This window comes from Ixodes scapularis, unplaced genomic scaffold (genome assembly GCF_016920785.2).
Source record: "Ixodes scapularis isolate PalLabHiFi unplaced genomic scaffold, ASM1692078v2 PGA_scaffold3__209_contigs__length_174095766, whole genome shotgun sequence".
In the NCBI taxonomy this organism is placed as follows: Eukaryota; Metazoa; Arthropoda; class Arachnida; order Ixodida; family Ixodidae; genus Ixodes; species Ixodes scapularis.
This window is the reverse complement of record NW_024609868.1, coordinates 120,733,138-120,755,866: the sequence shown is the minus strand read 5'-3', so window position 1 is coordinate 120,755,866 and position 22,729 is coordinate 120,733,138. Positions and strand designations below refer to the sequence as shown.

The following is a 22,729-nucleotide window of genomic DNA, read 5'->3' as shown; positions in this document are numbered from 1 at the left end:
GAAAAAGACATATTTCTTCTTTTTTCAACTCCAGACACTTCCTTCACCTTCTTCTTTAACTTTAACTGCCCGCCATTCCTGCTCGGAATGACGGGCAGTAAGGACGTGTGCGGGAGCTGCTCCGCCCCCTTCTATGGAAGGCAGCAGTTTATTGTTTGCTCCGGGACCTGCAGGCGCAGATTTCACTGCAAATGCATCAACGTGGTTGAAGGGGATTACGACCTGCTCATGGTGAACGGTGTCAGCAGCTACAAGTGCTCTACGTGTGTGAAGCGCCTGGACTCTCAGGAAACGAAGGTTGGTGACGCCCACTCGTCCATTTCAATGGAAGAAACTGGTTCGCACGCCAACCATGAATCGTCCGTTACCGAGGTCAGTCTTCACATGCTTGTTGCCCAGCTTTGCAACAAAATCGATGCACTAGCGAAAGACGTGAAAATGCTAAAAGCAGACAACGAGGCATTGCGTCTGCGGCTTTCGGAAAACACGGAACTGCTGCGCAAAGCGAGCACACCGTTGGAAGTGCAAGGTTTGCCAGCTAGACAATCAAGTAACTTCGCTGCTGCCTTGAAAAATCCGAGCAAGTCTACAACAAACACCGACGATGATGGTATTGGCAGACAATCAACTAAACCCTTTCGTTTACCACAACGCTCAAATTTGGCAACGGCCACTCAACCTGAACCAAAGAGGAATGACGTGGACGCCGAAGGATTCCAGACATTCACGCGAAAGAAAAGGGTCAAGCCTACCGAAGGAAGGAACACCGTCAGCAAGCTGAGCTGCGTGCCGCGCCAACCAAGACGTCGAGCGCTCTTCATTTCCCGGTTGAATCCACATACGACTGAATCGGACATTATGGAATCCCTGGCTGGTGTTCTCAAAGGCAAGTGGATGAAGTGCACCAAGCTTGCAACTAAACATGATAGTTACGCCTCTTTTCATGTATTAATCGAGAACGATGACTTTGACGAAATCAACACACCTGACATTTGGCCGGCAAGGTGCCTTTTTCGCCCTTTTTTCGGCCTTCTTAAAGAACTCTCGGACACGGACACCTCGGTCGATGTAAACGCATAATCAGGTACCATGGAGTGCACGCTTTATTACCAGAATGTTCGTGGTCTTAGGACGAAGTCATCCGAGTTCTTGTCCGGAGTTATAGGTAATTCGTACACTATCATCTCCCTTACTGAAACGTGGCTCGAGGACACTATCCCCAGCTCTCAGTATTTTCCTCCGTGTTATTCAGTATTTCGGAAAGACCGAGATTATGCCGCCACGCGACAGCGATATGGGGGAGGTGTTTTAACGGCCGTTGACACTTCTCTGTGTGCAAGGAGAAGGTACGATCTTGAATTGTACTCGGAATGTGTATGGATCGAGGTGACGTGCCGTGATGGGCTTAATTTTTTAATAGGTAACTACTACTTTCCGCCACACCTTAGCTCGGACGTTTTTGCACGTCATTTTAGGGATTTAGAAGGGAAGCTAGACGTGACAAAGTTTCGTGTGCATATATATGGGGATTTTAATCTACCTGGAATTGACTGGCTGGCCAATTGTAACTTGATTACGAGCGATGTCACCAGCCTGAAAGCTTCGAGCCTGTTTGACTTTATTTATTTTAATGGGTTTGAACAACGTAACACCATCCAGAATTCAGCGGGAAATGTGCTTGACCTTGTATTAGTTTCTACTCCAATCAACTATATTTCGCCAATCACTGACCCCTTAACACGTGTTGACCATTTCCATCCGCCTTTCGCTGTGTCATTTTGTTTTCCGCTGCGTGAACAGGCCCTATGCAGCTATGAGTACTTACTGTACAGCAGTGGCGATTACTTGAATATGTACAAGTACTTTCAGTGCTATGACTGGAAACCTATCCTGAATAACAAGTGCGCTGATTCAGCTGCTGAGGCACTTACAGAAGTGGTCTCGAGCGCGATAAATGACTTCGTGCCTAAACGTGTTTTGAGACTAAACAAGTACCCTGCGTGGTTCTCAAAGGAATTAAGAAGTTGCTTGAGACGTAAGCTTCATTATCACCGTCTTTTTAAAAGGTCGGGATTGGACAAGTGGTACGCAAAATTTAGTGAGTGTCGTGCTTTGGCAAAATGGCTTTTTAAAAAAGACGAAAGTGCACATTTGCATGGGCTTGAGTCTGACATGAACGCCAAGCCTCAAAACTTTTGGAAATATGTACCGACAAAAAAGAAGCAGAATAGTAGCGTGGCACCCATGCGAAATAGTTCTGGCTATACGTGTGATTCAATTGAAATTGCCAACATGTTTGCTGAGCATTTTAAATCATGTTTTTCATCAGCATCTGTCCCTGACAATAACGCGACGTGCCATGGCACATCTGATTTTCTGTCTTTTATCCCAATTGACGAACCTGAAATCAGGGAAAGCATTCGTAATATGAAATCGAAGCTGTCTGCTGGTTCAGATGGAATTCCAAGTTTTATTGTGAAAGGGTGTGCCGAACTGCTAACTCCTGTCTTATTACACATATTTAATTTATCGATACATTCAGGAATATTTCCTTCTATCTGGAAACGCTCTGTTGTTGTTCCGATTCATAAAGCAGGGGACCCTAGTACTGTAAACAACTATCGTCCCGTTTCATTGTTGTGCAGTTTTTCCAAAGTTTTTGAAATGATAATGCATAAACGTCTGTACAGGCACTTTAGACATAAAATGAACCCAGAACAACATGGATTTCTGAAGGGTAAGTCGGTTGAAACCAATCTATGCTCTTTTTTAGATTATGCCGTTCCATTGGTTTGCAACCGCGAGCAAGCCGACGTAATATACTTTGATATGACGAAGGCATTCGACAAGGTTAATCACAGCACACTTCTGACGAAACTAGATAGCTATGGTTTGTGCTTGACATACTGCCAATGGTTCAAAAGTTATCTTACATGTCGTACAAATTATGTTCGTGTGTCAGGATCCATGTCCGATTATTTTAGAGCGCAGCTCTTAGGGGCCCGTTCCCGGCTTGAGCGGCGTCGTCGCCGCCGTCACCGTCGCCGTCGGCGTCGCCGTCGGCGTAACCAAGGTCATCCCAAGGTCACGTGACCCCCAAGGTCACGTGACCCCTCCAGGTCACGTGACCCCTCCCAAGGTCATCTCAAGGTCACGTGACCCCACGTCTCCCAAGGTCACGTGACCCCTCGAGGTCACGTGACCCCTCCCAAGGTCATCTCAAGGTCACGTGACCCCAAGACCCCACGTGACCCTTTGAAGGTCACGTGACCCCCAAGTCACGTGACCCCTCTGAGGTCACGTGACCCCCGAGGTCACGTGGTCTCCTCCCCAAGGTCACGTGACCCCCAAGGTCACGTGACCCCTCCCAAGGTCATCTCAAGGTCACGTGACCCCAAGGTGACCCCCACGTGACCCCCAGGTCACGTGACCCCTCTGAGGTCACGTGACCCCTCTGAGGTCACGTGACCCCCCGAGGTCACGTGACCCCCCTCCCCGAAGTCACGTGACACCCCCCCCCCCGAGGTCACGTGACCGCCCCCCCGGAGCATATTAAAGAATGAGGGGAGGAGGAGGGGTCTACCCTCCCCTCAGTACCCTTCACTCCTCCTCCTCAAGAGCTGCGCTCCAATTCGGCTTTACAGGGATTTGTAAACGGCTTTCACTTTTTTTTCATCGCCTTCTGGAGTACCCCAAGGAAGCAACCTGGGTCCACTATTATTTTTTATGTTTGTGAATGACATTTCGCTCTGTGCGAAAAATTCAAAAGTGCTCTTGTATGCGGATGACATCAAACTGTTTCGACGTGTACAATCTCACTCCGATTGCGTACTTCTTCAGGAGGACGCATTGCAAATTTCACAGTGGTGTGCAAAGAATTATCTTCCACTGAACGAACAAAAAACAAGAACAATGTCTCTCACTAGAAAGCGTGATTCGCTTGCATTTTCCTACACAATAGGTGGCAGCGTCATCACCCGAGTCTCCGTCATTCGTGATCTTGGAATTTTTATTGATTCATCGTTAAATTTTAATCATCACGTTTTAACTATCTGCAACGCCTCTTTTAGAAACCTTGGGGCGATATCTCGTTTCACGAGAAAGTTTTCTTCGCCTGTTTGTCTTGTGCGTTTATTTTGTTGCCTAGTGCGTACGAAGCTGGAGTATGCTTCTTCTGTATGGAACTGCATTAACCTCACTGCATCATGCTGTATTGAGCGTGTTCAAAAACGCTTCATAGGCATAATTTACGACAGATATTTCGACCGTACTTGCTACTACAGCTTGTGGGCAACCTGGCGATTCCAAGCGGTTGGCCCAGGCTGCCCCTCCGACAATCATAAGTGGTCATCTTGGCCACGAGGGGGCCAAGGGCAACTGGCCACGCGAGCGGCGCTCCGCCGCTGATAAAAGGCCGTCGCAGCGGATGCGCGGGGGCTGTTGGGATCGCGGCGCAGGCGATAGCGGTCATTAAATGTTTACGTGTTGTTGAACCGGTGTGCTGTGTCATTCTCCGAGACGGGTAGCAGCAAGGGAAATCCCACACTGGCGTCCAGACGTGATATGCTGCTCGTCTGGGAGGATGGCAGCAAACTGGGTTCGTTCTTACGTTTTACATAGTCAATTTTGCGTTCCTGAGTTTGCCCAAAGTTGAGGGGGCGTTTCTTCGGAAGCCCACGTTCATCGACCTGCGCAAGTCTCCACTACAACACGATGTCGTCTACAGAGGACGCCGACAGAAACGTGAGTGAGGACGACCTTTTGACGCTCGGTGCACTCGCGGATAACGCCGCCAGTGACATAAAACCAGACGCTAAGCCTGCAGTCTCAGTCCCGGTAGACGCATCATTAGAGGGTGGTCTAGCAGAACTAAGAGTGGCCATGACCATGCTTCTTAACATACAACGAGAGCAGATGATGCGCTCAAGACCCACTCCTGCTGGAAGTACGCCCCCCAGGGACTTCCTAAGGCTCTCGCTTAGCGTTCCGGTTTTTTCGGGGTACGCAGATAGAAAGTCAGTTGCGATGTTCGTCTCGGAACTGCGGGACTACCAAGCTGCGTCGGGAATTGACGACGAAACCATCCTCACCCGCCTTTTGCCGGTTGCACTGACAGACAGTGCAGCACTGTGGAGGCAAAGACAAACTAAATTCACAAGTATGTCAGATTTTGAGGCACGATTTAGGACGGAGTTCCTGCCTCCGGATTACAGCGTGCGGATTAAAGACGAGCTGCGCGCGCGCACACAGCACCCGGAAGAGTCACTTATTGAGTTTGTAAGGGCTCTCCAGGGCCTGTACGATATCGCCGACGCCGCGGCACCGGACGCGGAGAAAGTACAACGCGCCATCCGCCAAAGCCACCCGCGTTTCCATCCCCATCTCAGGGGACGTACCTTTACGAATTTAGACGAGATGGCACGGGAGGCAATCACCATCCAGGCCGACATCCTCGCGGAACTAAGATACCGACCCCCTCCACCGCAGAACATGACTCTGGAACCATCATTTGCGTGGTCTGGAAACGCACGTGCACATAGAGTCGAGAGAGAACAAGACGATTCCAATCAGGCGCCCGTCCCCCGAACCCCAGATCCTCGTGCATACGAATCACGAACCCTAGATCCTCGTGCATACGAATCACGGAGGTGCAGCGGTTACGAAGGCACGCAATCACAACGCTACAGCCCCTCCATTGGTCAAGATGAGTTCTTGTCCTCTGGACCGGTAACGCGGAGCTCGGGAGAGGCAAAAGAGAGCGGGACACCGCACGAAGCCGACGGGCGGGTCACGCCCCGTTGTTTTCGATGCGACCAGCCAGGACACATACACCGGGACTGCAGCGAACGGCAGCGGCCGCCTCAGACACAGGGAAACGGCTACGGCCGGCGGTGGTAAGAAATTTCTACTCTCCGCCGGCCGCGTCAAAAACACAATCCACGAGATCGAGTCGCCGCAGCCGCCTCCGGGCCTCCCGGAGGCTCACACGGGCTCCGGGGACTGACGCTTTTCTATCGACCCTCGGTGGCCCTCTATCACTTTTTCTTCCTCATAACACTCCTCGTTGTGAGACTCCCGGCGTGTCCGATTTTCCATGGACACCCGGGCGCCCAGCTCACACCGTTCGCGGTGTTGAGACTCCCGGCGTGTCTGCTCGTGCATCGACAACCGGGCGGCCAGCTCACAACACTTTCCGTCATGAGACTCCCGGCGTGTCCGCGTTCGCGTCGACAACCGGGCGCCCAGCTCACACCGCTCGCGGTCTTGAGACTCCCGGCGTGTCTGCTCTCGCATCGACAACCGGGCGGCCAGCTCATAACACTTTCACTCCCCGTCATGAGACTCCCGGCGTGTCGGCTTTCACACCGACACCCGGGCGCCCAGCTCACACCGTTCGCGGTCTTGAGACTCCCGGCGTGTCTGCTCTCGCATCGACAACCGGGCGGCCAGCTCATAACACTTCCACTCTTCGTCGTGAGACTCCCGGCGTGTCGGCTTTCACACCGACACCCGGGCGCCCAGCTCACACCGTTCGCGGTCTTGAGACTCCCGGCGTGCCTGCTGTTGCAGTGACACCCGGGCGGCCAGCTCACAACACTCTCCGTCATGAGACTCCCGGCGTGTCGGCTTTCACACCGACACCCGGGCGCCCAGCTCACACCGTTCGCGGTCTTGAGACTCCCGGCGTGCCTGCTGTTGCAGTGACACCCGGGCGGCCAGCTCACAACATTCTCCGTCATGAGACTCCCGGCGTGTCGGCTTTCACACCGACACCCGGGCGCCCAGCTCACACCGTTCGCGGTCTTGAGACTCCCGGCGTGTCTCCTTTTGCACAGACATCCGGGCGGCTAGCTCATAACACTCTTCGCCGTGAGACTCCCGGCGTGTCGGCTTTCACACCGACACCCGGGCGCCCAGCTCACACCGTTCGCGGTCTTGAGACTCCCGGCGTGCCTGCTGTTGCAGTGACACCCGGGCGGCCAGCTCACAAAATTCTCGGTCATGAGACTCCCGGCGCGTCTGCCTTTGCACTGATCCCCGGGCGTATAGCTTCCACTGTTCCCGGTCCTACGCTACCCGAAGCAACTGCATTTGAGTTGGACCCTAATGCGATTCCCTTTCAGCCAAAGGCCGGCACGATCCCCAGCGTCAGAGCCGCTTTGAAGTTCTCAACACCAAGGATGGTCGCTCTGGATGGCCGGCCGCTAATGGACTCGCACCAGCCGACGGGGGTAGGAACAACCTCACTAAACGAGGAACCGACATTGCTCATCCCAGCTGTGAGTAGAATCGAATCTACACCCAAGTCTCTTGAACCTCGTATGACTGTGAATGTACTAGGTATGCCAGTAGCCGCTCTTTTAGATACTGGAGCAAACATATCGCTTATTGGGGATGCAGTATTTGCGGAATGTAACAAGAGAAAGATACATCTTCGGTCAGCAAACGTGAAATTGCAAGTAGCATCGGGGTCCGTACTGCCTGCTGCCGGCGCAGTCAGGTTACGAATTTCCTTTCATGGTAGAAAACGAAGACAACGGTTCGTATACCTCCCAGAACTGCCGGTGCCCATGATCCTTGGTAGAGATTTTATTGCAGCGGAGCGGGTTTTGCTCGACTTTGCCCAGGCTGGATATTGGTTGGGTGGCGAAACGAAATTAACGCCGTTTACCAGACGGCAGGATTGTATTCGCGGCCAAGCGTTCCCGTTAAACTTTGCCGGGCAGATGCCTTTACTTCCAGACAGCGTGCTCAAAGCCGTGCAAAAGTGTTCCGGTGAAGACAAACAGAAGCAGCTCCAGCAACTGCTGGAACCCTTCTCGCCGATGTTCACGGAAAGACCTGGGAAAACCGATCTCCTACAGCACCGCATCGAAACCAAGGATGCACCTCCCCGGAGGTGCAATCCGAGACCCATAAGTGCTCACAAGCGCGAACTTCTTGATGCGGCGCTATTGGAAATGATCGACACAGGCGCAGTACGTCAGTCAAAAAGCCCGTGGGCTTCCCCGGTAGTCCTTGCTCCAAAGAAGAACGGCACAGCAAGGCTTTGTGTTGATTACAGGCGCCTAAATGAAGTGTCAGTCAGAGACAGTTACCCGTTTCCTAGTATTTCCTCAGTAATGTATGCCCTTGGAAACGCGACTGTTTTCACAACCCTCGATTGCAGCCGCGGATTTCTTCAAATCGAAGTTCATCCGGCTGATGTAAAGAAGACCGCATTCATTTGCCATAGGGGGTTGTTCGAATTCACTCGCCTTCCCTTTGGTTTGTCCAACTCTCCCGCCAGCTTTCAACGCCTAATGGACGTTGTCCTCGGTGACGCGAAGTACGAGTTTGCGATGGCGTACATGGATGACGTAGTGGTCTTTTCACGAACATTCGAGGAGCATCTCGTGCACCTTCAGATCATACTCGAACGAATGCGTCAAGCCGGCCTTACGATTCATCCAGATAAAGTCCAGTTGGCATCGCCTGTAATCAACCTTCTCGGATTTGTTGTGGATAACGGAACGCTGCGGCCGAATGAAGATAAGCTGCGCGCAATAACGGAGTACCCACCCCCTTATGACGTCAAAAGCCTACAGAGATATCTCGGGATGATTGCGTTTTATAGAGATTTTATTCCGCAATGCGCTGAGATAACTGAACCCCTGAACCGATTGCTCCGCAAAAAAACGAAATGGTGCTGGGGGCAAGAGCAGCAAACCGCATTCGCGTGTCTTTCAAGGGCTGTGACTGAAAACGCGTGTTTAAACCTGCCCGACTTGAATCGTCCGTTCGTCTTGCAGACCGACGCAAGCGATTACGGATTAGGAGCAGTCCTTCTGCAGGAACATGACAGCGTTCTTCGTCCCGTAGCTTTCGCCAGTCATACGTTAACCGGAGCGGAGCGAAACTACTCAACAACCGAAAAAGAGTGCCTGGCAATTATTTTTGCGCTTAAGAAGTTTGACATGTACCTTGACGGCGCTTCGTTTAGCATTCAAACTGACCACATGGCTCTCTCGTGGCTCAAAGGGCTTCAAAACCCTGCAGGACGACTCGCTCGATGGGCCCTTTCGCTCCAGCGCTACAAATACACAATCGAGTACAAGCGTGGAGTGGCTAACCACGTTGCAGATGCGTTGTCCCGTGCTCCACTTCTCGGGCAGGAAATGCAGGTGGATCCCGACTTGGTGGCACTGGCCAATGCGGCGCCCATCACACCAGAGTCGCGGTGGGGAACCCTGGTGAGCAGAGAGGAGCTCCGAGCGGCCCAGCTGTCCGATGGACTTTGTCAGAAGGTGATGCACCAGCTGGCAGAAGAAAACTCAGCCGACGCTGGGAATCCCAGAGACTTGGACTCATACCTGCTCAGCAGCGACGGCATCCTGCTGCGATACATCCCCCAGGCGGACGATGGGTCCAGCGGCCCGCCATTCCGGTCTGTAATACCACGTAAACTGCGTAAGTCATTTATAAGATATATGCATGATCCCGCCTTGGCAGGCCACAGCAGTGGGAGCAAAACGTACGAAAAGTTGTCCCAAATTGCAACGTGGCCAGGTATGAGGCAGGATGTGATGAGGTACGCTCGTAGCTGCCCGGTTTGTCAGAAGGCAAAACCCCGAGGAGGCCAACCACCAGGTTTAATGCAGTCGGTCAAAAGCAAGTACCCCTGGGAGTGTGTTGCCTGCGACGTTGTCGGTCCCTTTCCCCGTAGTCCACGCGGCAATCAGTATTTGCTAGTAGTGACCGACCATTTCACAAAATGGGTCGAAATGTTTCCTTTGCGCAAACTAGACTCTAAGAAAATCTGGGACTGTCTTCTCGAGACGTTCGCGCGCTTTGGCTTTGCCGCAACGCTTATTACAGACAACGCTTCTTATTTTGTTAGCAAGGTGTTCGTGGATGCGTGTAAGGCGCTAGGCATACGGCACAAACGGACTTCGCCCTACCATCCACAGGCGAATATCACGGAAAGAGTGAACCGTAACCTGAAGCAGATGCTTGTATCGCATACAGAGCGACACAAAGACTGGGACGCGAAATTAGCAGAAATGGCATTCGCTACCCGCACAACAATCAACCGGTCCACGGGTTTTACTCCGGCCCAACTTAACTTTGGAAAAGAGCTCGTGTTTCCCCTGGGAAACGGCCTCCTTTGCACAGATCCTGCAAGCACGCAGCGCACAACCACGCAGTTCGCAGAAGATCTCCGGAAGCGTTTCACGGAGAACCTGCGTGAAGCTCGAGAGAGCCTCGACGTCTCGAGACTGCAGCAGGCAAACCAGTACAACAAGGGGAGGCGAAATCTGCAGTTCAAGGTAGGAGATCTGGTACTGAGGCGAACTCATCCGCTGAGTGATGCTGCTAGAGGCTTCACGGCCTCTTTAGCAAAGAGGTGGGATGGCCCCTACCGTGTTAGTAGCAAGCTCTCCAACCTGTCTTATGAGCTGGTGCATTGTGAATCTGGTGAAGTGTGCGGGTCTATTCATGTCGCCGACCTAAAAGCTTTCTATGAACCCGAGGAGGTAGATGTGTCGCAGGTTCCAGATGACGACTATCCGGACCACCTCTCGGAAGATTCCACACCGTCTCTACCGCGGTACAACTTGAGACGGCGGTGAAGACGACCGGGAGTAGCACGAGTTCTAAGCGTATTATCTTCATGCCCTCTTCGGTGTTTTGGGGGGGGGGGAAGAGAAATGGTCCGCGCTCCCGCATGCACAGTGGGACAGGCATCTTTCGTGTGCGCGGCTACTTTTTCCTACCGCGCCATGGCCTCATGTTGTTTTTAATTTCTAGTTCCTCGTGCCAGACAGCGGCGACGCAGCTCCCATCATCAGACCACCCCCCATGGCTGCATCGGTACTGTCCGGAAGTACTGACGTCGGACCCGTGCTCGCTCATCTGAGAAGACCCTTGCTGACCAAGAAGGAAGGCCCCCCCGAAGACCATCAAAGACGTCCTCTGTTTTCGTTTTTGGAAGGGGGGAGATGTGTGGGCAACCTGGCGATTCCAAGCGGTTGGCCCAGGCTGCCCCTCCGACAATCATAAGTGGTCATCTTGGCCACGAGGGGGCCAAGGGCAACTGGCCACGCGAGCGGCGCTCCGCCGCTGATAAAAGGCCGTCGCAGCGGATACGCGGGGGCTGTTGGGATCGCGGCGCAGGTGATAGCGGTCATTAAATGTTTACGTGTTGTTGAACCGGTGTGCTGTGTCATTCTCCGAGACGGGTAGCAGCAAGGGAAATCCCACAAGCTACGAACAATTACTTAAAAAACTTGGGTTGTGTACGTTACTCGATAGAAGACGATTACGTGATCTAATGTTTTTACATAAGGTTGTAAACGGTGCTGTTGACTCACCACTTTTGTTAAGCACTGTCTGTTTTCACGCTCCCTTGCGGTCCAATCGATTTCAAAGTCCTTTTTACCCGTCTGCTTTGAATGTCGCGTCACCACTAACAAGAATGCAACTTGAATTTAACAAACTGGATCAATCTGCTGTAGATATCTTTAGCGACCTGATTGTTTTTCGACATAGGCTTGAGTCAATTATTTGTACATAGTCACGACCTTGTTTTGTTGCCTGCAATTATCCTTGATGACGAGCGGTGTACCACTATTTAGGCCTTGTGCTGTTTTTGGACACCCAACAAAATAAAGATTATTATTATTGAATATAAAACCGTCAGTTGTGAGTTAGCGCCTGTCCTGTCCACTTCTTCGTCTGTCCTCGTCCTAGCGCTATTTATAATTTAGTATGTATAACAAACTAGCCCGCCAGGATATTTTAAGTCAGTTAAGCATCTGTTTTTTTTTATTAATTACACCCCACGAGTGGCAAATTGGGGGACATCATAATCCAGGGTGATACAAAAGGAAGTCCTTTTTTATATTAAAACAAACAACACACACGAAAAAAGAAATCGTACAAGAAACATAAAAACGAATGCACCAAAAATTAGTCGTGAAAATTGAAAAAAAAAAGCTTTTATTGCGCACAAGTTTCGCCCCTTACCGGAGTCATGTTACGCGCCTCATCTTCAAGTGCTTCATTTCCAGGCGTTTCGCAGCTCTTGCCTGATATAGTGCTTTGGTGGAACAGTGCGAGCGGGTGTAGATCGAAAAGCTGAGAAAATCTGCGCACAGCTTGATGCTATGAGCTGGACATTCTAGTTCTAGGCTTTGTGGGAACTTCGACTGGATCATAGTGAGAAAATCTAATATGCTTTTTTTTTCTCTGTACTATAAACTGACTAAAGCACGCTGCGAAGATATTTTCAAGCCGTTCGACAAACGTTTAGAGTGGTGTCGCTGGGTATTGGCGACGAGAGCGATCGAAAGTGCCGCTGTGGTCGGCCCACCACAATTGGCCGAATGCTGACTATGACGTCACCAAAGGATTTCTCATCGACGGAAATAAGAGGAATGTAAGAACTTCAATTTTGACGGTGTTGGCAGTGTTCCTTTGAGTGCGCTATGATTTCAGGCTTCCACTATGCTCATTACAAGCACCATCAAGCTTGTTGTTCACAAGGTAATGACGCCACGAAAGGTAACCAAACGAGGGCACCACCGAAACATCTCGCCGCTAATAGGGGGCCTTCCTTGCCGCACGAGCGAGTGAATGATAAGGAGCCTACAGACTCGAAGGTCTTCAGGAGGAGCGCCGAACTTTCTTTCTGGCAGCATTGGCGACGAGCGCGACCGAAAGCGTCGCTGTGGTCGGCCTTCCACGATTGGCCGAACGCTGACTTATGACGTCGGAAAGGGTATATCATCGACGGAAATAAGAGGAATGAAAGAATTTTAATTTTGACGGTGTTGGAAGTGTTCCTTTGAGAGCGCAATGATTTCAAGCTTCCACTATGCTATTTACAAACACCATCGAACTTGTTGTTTGCAAGGTAATGACGTCACAAAGGGGAACCGCAGGAGGGCGCCACCACAATTTCGCCGCTAATAGCCGGCCATGTGGTATATTAACCGCGCGTCGCTCTTCTGTGGCATAAGAAAATTGTAATCGCGTTCTGCAGCAACTGTGTTTACCACGTTGCAGGTTCACACTGCAACGATATTCTCCGCCAAACACCTGTTAACAAGTAGCTCGTTTGGCCTATGGAGCAACCAGATCAAGGGTTTTGGCTACAAGATGCTAGCCCGAGCTTCGAAAAGGACCAAATTACGTCCCCAGAATGTTCTTCACTCTGTTAAATATGGACATTTGCAAAAAAAGGGCTCCTGGCCGGTTGAATTTTTAGTGTTCGTGCCTATGGCGCGTGATTTGCTCACTTTCCGAGGCGACGAACTTGCGCGCGTACTGGGATGAGAAGATCGGACGCTGGGGCAGAGGACTTGTAAATATTGATGTATACCTTTTGCCAACCTACCCATATTGAGCAGCATGCTGGTAATGTGAGTACAAGCGCGCGTTCTCTTTATACGCACACAAATATTTAAAGTAGGTAAATAACCAAAATAAGGCGTTGAAAAACGCGCGTGCATGTTGTTTTTTGTTTTCTTTGAAAAGTTATTTTGGAAATGCTAGCACGCGCACGCTTCCTCGTACTTGGGCAATCTAGGAAATTGTCTATAACATGCTTCTGTCCTATAATAATAAAGTTCTTTTATGCCTAAATACACGAAGGTTCAAGCGTTTTGATGAAGGGGAGAAAGATCAGTCTCGAGTAGACTGATTCTCTTCCATAGAAACATACCCCCCCCCCCCCCCCCAGACAATTACATATAAAAACTGCAAAAACAAGACAACGCGCGAAAGCCTGTGCTGTTTGTTTGTCTCCAATGTCTCCCTTTCGTTATCGTAAGAAAAAAAAGAAAGGTGCTATGAGCGATTTTTGTCAATTACCACTCGGAGAAAAAACACTGACTGTGGCCTTGAACTTTTATACAAAATCTTCGCGGTGAAAGAAGACATGTACCCTTTTCCATGTTAAGTTATTTCATCGTCGCTCAAAATCGTACACACTTACCGTTTTACTACCAAATTGTCTTCTTTTTTTCCTTTCTTTTCTCCAAAACATTTTGAAACAGCAATTAATGACTTTCTTTACATATCAAAGGTATTTTTTGTACCCTTCGGGACCGGTAACAATTATCCAGCCTAGTCGGTCTGGAGCACGGATAAGGACTTGTCCTTCCGTTCCCTTTCAATGATGACACCGATGTAATATTTCCCTTCTGCAGAGACGAATTCCTCAGCTCACTTAATCTGTCTAATTAATCATGAAGAAAAGGGGCCCAAAATTCTGGTAGATCGAAACAGACACGTTTGCGTTGCGGAAAGTGCCTTGCCAAACATATTGAACAGTGTATTCATGTATACGTCCAGCTTTACGGGAGACATACGATCGTTGGTATTAATGGGCAGAGGAGTTTATTTTAAGTTTATCTGTTTCTCTCCACTGCCCTGACTTCTTGCTTGTTTGATGATAAGCGGATGGAAGTAAGAAAATTACGGGGGTTCTGTCAAAAGTAGGAATATATGTTAGCTCGGGGGGGGGGGGGGGGGGGGCGGCAGCCGGATTAGCGCTTGTAAACACTCTAAGCTTTGGCACGTCTTCCCCCCCCCCCCCCCCCCCCTATATTTTGCTTGAACTGTATCAACTCGCGCTTTCTGTTCAATAAATTCCCCCGCTGCGTTTGCGATTCGTTGCCTTGACCGTTTTTGTTTTAATTTTTCATCTCGGGTTTCATAGTTGTGTATGCGCAACATGTTCGCACCGTCAAAAAGCGGATGCTCCTCAAATTAAATGAAAGGCCGCGAACTTGGAGCGACCGCAGCACGCTGGCAGTTCACGGCCAGCGAGATTGTTCAGGGGATGTCGACTACAGCGCCACCGCTTCCCTCTGCTTTTTTTTCACGTTAGCGGGTCCCCTCGCCCAGGCCGGTTTCGCGGGCGAGTGAACCAACTACTCCTTTCTAGGCAACTGACTTTGCATTGGTAGCCGGAAGTGGCGCGCACACCCTGTATAAATTGGTAAAAACCAAAGCACTCACGATAACTTTGCTTCTGTATGTAGGGCGCGCGGCTTTTGTTCCCCTAAAGGTCACATGCAAAATATATTTTTTTTATATAAACAGCATGAACGGCAAAAGGATGCGGTAAAACAAACTTACAATGAACGAAAAAAAAAAAAAGCTATATTTATGGCGCGGAACGAATTCGTAGTTGGCGGCTGCGGGGACGGCCACTAGTCACGAGGAAGACCTGTGCGCCATCGCGCTGCGCCGCCGCCGCAAGTTACGCCCGAGGCGTTCGGCCAACACTACCTAGAGGAGAAGGCCAGCACACGCCTCCAGTGACGTCACGGCAGCGGCTGACGAGCGCCGCGCTGAAGGCTTCGCGCGTAGCTCTTACGTCGTAGAAACGCGGGTTTTCGCACTATTTATTTTTTATGAGCTAACATGAGAGCTGTGAACGCTGAGTGATTTAAAGAACCAATTTTAAAACGCAGGAAAATTATTATAACCTACAATTATTGTAGTGAAATACAAGAAGATATCTTGACACAGACGTGTTATTTTTTAAGCGATAAACAGGGTGGTGTAATTATTTCTGAACGACATGGGAGTTGTATAAAAAAAGAATCTCTATGAAATGACAATAATCGAAGTAGTAGGACCAGATAAAATGAACTAAAGTAATAATTTTATAAATGATGCAGAGGCATTCGTGTCATTTAATTTTATTAACCTCAAAGGCATCTAAAGACGCATTACATCAGGGGGGATTCAAAAATAAAAAACAAAAAAGTAATTAAATATAAAAAAATATACAGAAACAAAAAAATGTCACACACACACAAAAAAAAAAGAAAAACCGGCTTATTAGCAGGTTATTGTTATGATGCAGTTTTACAAATCAAGGTTCAGTTACACAAATTGATGGACTTCTTTTTAAATGAAAAGGGGTTATCTCACATTACAATATCGCCAGGTAGTTTGTTACAGTCAGTGTTGCAAAGTACTAAGGAAGAAAAGAGGAAAGTGTAAGTACGGCACTGAAATGGTTCAATCTTGCAGGAATTATTTAATATGGATGATATAAAATTGGCAGCCCAGCACTAAATAGATTGAAAATTGGAATGTGAGTAATATAAATCTTAAAAAAACAAAACAATTGGGCTTTTTTTGTCTTCTTTCTAGATTAGGAAGATTTATTCTAGCTTTTAAAGCGGAGACACTAGTTTTGGATGAATAATCATTGCATATAATACTGGCTGCTTTGTTCTGAAGATTCGAGCCTCGAGATTAGGTAACTTAGGTGTGGATTCCAAATTATGCTTGCATATTCTATTCTTGGGAGGATAAATGTTTTGTATGCGAGTAGTTTTGTCTTGATGGGAGCTAGATCCCTACTGAAAAATCTAATTTGTATGAGGAATTTCTGTGTCCAATACACATATGAATCATAAAAGATATATAAGTGCCATATAAGAAACATAAGAACTATATAAGAACTTATAGGAAACTTGTAAGAAGTTTCTTATGTATCTTATATAGTTCGCATATAGTTTTTATATGGTTATTATATATCTTGTGTGATTCATGTGTTTATTGAACACAAGAATTTTCTCATACAAATGGCTTTTTCCCAAACCAAGTGTTTTTAGTGCGCTATTTTTTATTTTCTCAATCCAGGATAATGAGTCTGTAAAATACACGCCCAAATACTTGAACGACAATGATTGTTCTAGTGGTTGGGAAAGTAACGACGAGTACCGAGTTGGTGTTTTAATGGAGGACTTAATTACGGACATTTCTTTGCATTGACATGTGTAAATATTCATCTGCCATAGGGAACACCATTGTGATATTGTACCTAAATCGTCTTGGACAATTGTGTGATCACTATAGGTGTATTAATTTTCCGGTAAATAACTCAAGCATCAGCGAAAAGTCTAATTGTCGATTTAATTGATGGTAGGTCATTGATATATATTAGAAACAAGAAAAAGCCCGAGTACACTGCCCTTAGGGACACCTGATGCAACAGCAACGGGACGCGAATTGCCAGACAAGTATAAAAGTAATAAAATTCTACAATTGTGATGTGCTGGTTTGAAAAATGTATTGCACATAGTTTGAAAAATGTATTGCACATATTTTGACGAACTGTTCTTAGACCTGTAATAAACCTGCACAGGTTCAGCAATTCAATGCACTCTGCTTGTTCAAATATAGTACTTGTTCTGCAGCAAGCAACCTATCTGGTTACTACATCGAAAAAAACACCTGTGACCTATTTCTTGGCACTGGCATAATGTAAAAACTTTATATTTGCAAAAAAAAAAAAGTACCGTAATACCCGAGCGTTGCCCCATATGCTGATGTACTTCTACAGTACAGAGTCTGCGAAACGGCACAGTTAAGGAGGCTGAAAACAAGTTTTGTACACAAACAGAAGTGGGCATGGGAGCTTCATATTCAAAGTTGCTTGCATTTACAATACAGAAGAGAGTCATAAATAAGAAATTGGTCACCTTTGAACACTGCGAAACGAGCCTCCTGGTATCCATAAGTTCTGATAATATCCGTCTTGAAAAACATTTATACACATGCATCTTAGATGCTGTAGATTTCGTGACACCGAGGCACACAATATCTGTGCAGCCTGTTCACATTTACACTGTAGCAGCACTAGATACCCCAGAGACTGTTACAAGGACACCGACTATCTACACACACACACACACACACACACACACACACACACACACACACACACACACACACACACACACACACATACACACACGCACGCACACGCACACGCACGCGCACACGCACACGCACACACACACACACACACACACACACACACACACACACACACACACACACACACAGATTCACCGACTTCAGAGAGCAGTTGCCTTTGCATGAGGATGAAGCGCAAGCATGTTGCTGGCCGGACAGGAACTAATTTGTCTAACCTTGACCCCATAGCTTTCTTTTTTTTAGACGCTGCCTGGCGCTTATGATATTGTTGTCATCTTGCAAGAAAGGTTTCTCAGCTGAATGTTTTCATTGCAGTCCAACAGATGCTTCAGCTTGAACTCACGATAGGTTCATCATCACAGGCGTCAGACATACTCTTCCTTGGTCTGAGTTCGCTTCTTGACATCCGTGATGGTTGGCAGCAAGTGTCTTTGATTGCAAAGTTTCAGCTTTTCATTTCTTTTGTTTGGCATTCTTGGCATTAATGCGAACATTCATTTTGCTGCAAACATGTCACAACAAAATGCTTGTGCATTTTCTTGCAACACGTGTTTTAAAATGAGCTCACTCGTATGTTCATTTTCACAGTCGCAATTTTCACAGCCCAGGGCGACATTGCAGGTATACCACGTTGCAGGTAGGGCGTCAAGTATCCGCTCGCTTGGAAAGATCTTCGTGGTTTCCATCCTTGCTAGCTGTAGTGATCGTTGACAGTGTGCTCCTCAGCAGTATTTTGTTTTCATCTTCGTAAATGTGCCTTGTAGACACGTGATATTAGAAGCAAGCCAGTTGCCTATACATTCCGAAACACTCTTTTAAGTTTTTAGTTTTCAGCTTGTCCCATGGAGGCCGTACAGTAGCCAGAGTCCATCAAAGCAGCATCCATGATGTGTATTTGACCGCTTCTGCAGGAAATAGAACGAAAAAGGGGGAAATCAAAATAATCCAAAGAAAGGTAATGTAATCGAAAATGGTTATAAAAATACAAAACATAAAAAAATAATGCTCTTCTTTAAAGTGCAGCTGAAGGGTTCTGTATTTGAGAGAACACACTGGCAGTGTTTCAATCTGGTATTTTTGATCACAAACATCAAAATTATTCTTGAATTTGATGTGCCGAATGCGCTATAATAATACATACATACAGACATACATACATTTTATTGACTCAGTGGGACTATTAAAGACAGATATGTTTGCGGGCACATCAAAGCCAGCAAAGGGTTTGTCTAATGACACCCTAAAAAAAAAAAATTAGAAAAGTCCACTGAAGTGGTAAGGTGAGGACATTACCTTCAAAATGAGAACTGAAAGATAATAAAACATTCCACACCCCCCTTACCCGCCCCAAACCCTTCCCCCCCTCCCCCCTTCCGGATTGTAACACAGAGTACTAATTACAAAAAAAAAATACAGGATACGAAAGCAATGTACAAATGAATGTAACAACGTAAATAGAATTAACACTTACAGACGCGAGTCCCAAATAAAGTGTAACAGAATGCACGAAGACCGAAATATAAAATAGAAAAAGAAGAGGCAACATTTCGAATCTGCGGTAGCTATAGCAACCAGCACCATCAGGATCGTCATAAACGCACACGGAGTAGGCACTAAATACTATCAAGGTAAAGACACTTGAGTTCTTTTTTTAGTTTTCAGTGATGTGATATCATAAATATAGTCCGGGAGGGCGTTGAAGACGCGTGGCACATAAGATTCGGGCGAGCATTTACCATAGCGGGTGCAACAACGTGGCACTACAAATCGAGGAGAGCTGCGTAATGTGCGGGACGAATGTAGCGGTGTGTTGTAATCACTGCTCCAAACATTGCGAAGGAGGACGGTCTCAATAAAAAGTGAGCGGAAATTCGGCAGTTGAAGGCTTTCAAAAACGTCGGCAGTGGCAGAAAGAGGCGTATTGTAGAGGATGTTTTTCAGTATGCCTCTTAAAATAGTGTTAACTTTTGCCTGCCAGCGGCCTGAGCAGATACCAAACACTGATTCCGTACCGTAGCACACTGTAGGCAAGCGCGTGGACTAACAAAAACCGAACATTGACGGGCATAAACATCCGTGTGTTATAGAGCATACAAGATATAGTTCGTAGTTTACCGCATAAGTAGGGCATATGAGTGTTACAGGACATGTCGAAATAAAAATGAACACCCAAATATTTCACGTTGTTAACAGATTTGATCGGGTCACAGTTACACGGATGGCAGCATTAGGAATGGAGAATAAACCTGAGAGTAGCTTGGCGTCTTTTAAGGGGATTGCGGAAGCAAACAAGCTTTGTTTTAGAGCTGTTGATGTCAAGAAGGTTATCCGCAAACCAGTCTATTAGATGGGTGGCATTCGTCTGGAGAATGTTGACTGCAGAAGGGAAATTAATATGACGCAAAGTAAGGAGGGTGCCATCAGCGTACTGATAGATCTTGCAGCCATTGATAGCGCGAGACATATCATTGACAAAGATATTAAAGAGTAGAGGTGAAAGAACAGATCCTTGAGGTACCCCCGCTTTTAAAGAAAGGAGAGAGCTTCTGAATTTCCCAGTTAAGACAAATTGAGAACGATTAGTTAGAAAATTCTCTAATAAAGAATAAAACGGACCCGAAAACCTAAGCGTTGTAATTTTTTTAGAAGTAATTGATAACTGACAGTGTCGAAGGCTTAGATATATCCAGGAAGAGCGCACAAGTGAACATATTATTATCAAACGTTGAGTAAGGGTAATCTGAGAAATCCTCAAGAGCCGGTTGGGTGCCTCTCCCAGCCACAAAACCATATTGGGTGGGTGAAATAATGTCATGTTTATCTATAAAGCCGTTCATCGACTGAAGAAGGTGTTTTTCAAGCATTTGCCCTAAGATTGGTAAAATCGAAATGGGACGATAATTTTCAATTTTTGTTCGCGCACCCCCTTTGAAGAGAGGTCGTACAATGGCAACCTTAAGACCATCGGGTATTTTAGCGCTCGTAATGAAGTCATTCAACATAACTAGGAGAACCTTCTTAATCTTAGCGAAATTCCGTTGAAGATCATTTGTGCGAATACCATCAGCACCGGGTGACTCGTTGGCTTTGAAACTAAACAAAAGAGAGTAAAGATCGGCATCAGTTAACGGAGGAAGAAAAGCTGACGCTAGAGATGTATCAGCCAGAGTACATCGTTTGTCAACAGCGGCTTGAGTCACACCAGTATATTTACCAAAGAAGGCATTAAATTCATCTGCTAACGACGAGGTGAGTGAACCAAAATTATTTTCAAGAGTTTGGTCGATAGATTGTTTAGCCCCAGTACCTCGAAATTGGTTAATCAGTGACCATGCTTTGGATGAGTTAAGCTTGTATTCTTCAAACTTTAATTTAAAATATCGTCGCTTTGCAGAACGAATGGCAGCGTTCACGCAATTTCTGACCTGCCGAAATTCAATTTGAAAATTTGCATTATGAGGAGACTTCCGACATCGGCTCCACAAAACGTCTTTTTCTTTAATTTTCTTAATGATATCGTAAGTCAACCATTCGTGATGGGGTCTGCGCTTCTTTAAGGTAACAGTTCATTTGGCAGCGTCAGTGAAGGAGTTAAAAACCTGAACAAATTCTGTATACAGATCAACGCCACGAGCGGAGCCCAAAAAGCCATCCCAGTCATAAGAGGCAACAGCTTTGTCGAAAGAGACAATGTCAATAATCCGGACCTCTCTGATAATGTTAGACTGAGGTTCAGAGGTCGAAGTGTGTGTTATCCAACAGGAAACAAAGTAGTGATCCGCCAACTTTTCAAGAATTACAGCGCTGTCAACACGATCGCTTGGTGCCCGAATGCAAATGTGGTCAATACAAGTAGAGACGAGGTTTGTTCCTAGAAATTCTTCTCGAGTAGTGGCGTCAATAACGCATTCCAAACCAAGGTTCGATAAAATATTTAAGTAGTCACATGCGATTGGTGTCGTTGTCTTCGATACGTCTATATTAAGGTCGCCTATAATGCAGAGGTGTTGCATGGAGGATAAAGAGGAGAGAGTTAAGTCTAGCTCATCTAGAAACATTCTAGCATTTTCTGAAGGTGGCCTGTAGAAACAAAGAACAGATAGCGAAAAAGCGTTATTTTCAAGTTTGAGTGGAGGGATTCAGCATGAGAAAAAACTAAATCAAGGGGAGAAACTTGCCACCTTTGATGGATAAAAGCAGCGATGCCACCACCACTGCGCTTAGGTCGTATTGAAAAAAATTGGTTGTAATCTTTGAGGGCATATTGACCAAGCATAGATTCGGGGAGATTAATTTCTGTCCAAATGAATGCGTCGACATGAAACATTACATTGCGAACAATTACTCGAAAATGATCCCAGTGCTTACGGATGCTCCGGATGTTCACATGTAAGCAAATAAAACTTTTCCCCTCTGGTTTGTCTATTAGTGACTTAAATGCTTGAAAACGACTAAACTGCGAAAAGTTACTGCTCATACCTTACATAATCTTGGCGATATCCCCTACAGAATTAATCCGTAAGGGAGCTGAGTCTGCATTTTTCTTTGCATAGATTTGAGCGTTTTTTGTCCAGATGAATTTGTATTCCGTCTCTTTCCCCCTGTTCCTAGCCATCCAAAACAACTCGCGGTTGGCACGGGTGAGGTTTTCATTCAGGAACACATTGGGAAGAGTGCCGACACGGTGGAGGCTCCGCAGTCGGCCACGACACCCCATCCACTGCTCCTTCAGAGCAACCGACGCAAAGCTCACCAGGATTGACGGGGCATTGTCAGGTTTTTCTGCCTTTTTGGATGGCAGACGCCGAGCACAGACAACATCCGAAAGGCTTGAAGTGCGAGATGCCGATCTTGGAAGCTAGGTCACTTAGAGTCTCACCGAGATTTTCCTTTGGGGTTCATAGCAAACCTTGAATTTCTAAGTTTTTTAGACGACACTGCTGGTCTGCGTCGTTCATTTCTGCTTGAAGCTGGCGTATGGTGGCTGCTTGCTCGG

At 47.2% G+C, this 22,729-nt stretch overlaps 1 pseudogene; it reads left to right on the top strand.

Annotated features, from left to right (window-relative positions):
* Positions 1–293: 293 nt before the first annotated feature.
* Positions 294–22,495, top strand: LOC121837280 (annotated as a pseudogene).
* The last annotated feature ends 234 nt before the right edge of the window (positions 22,496–22,729 follow it).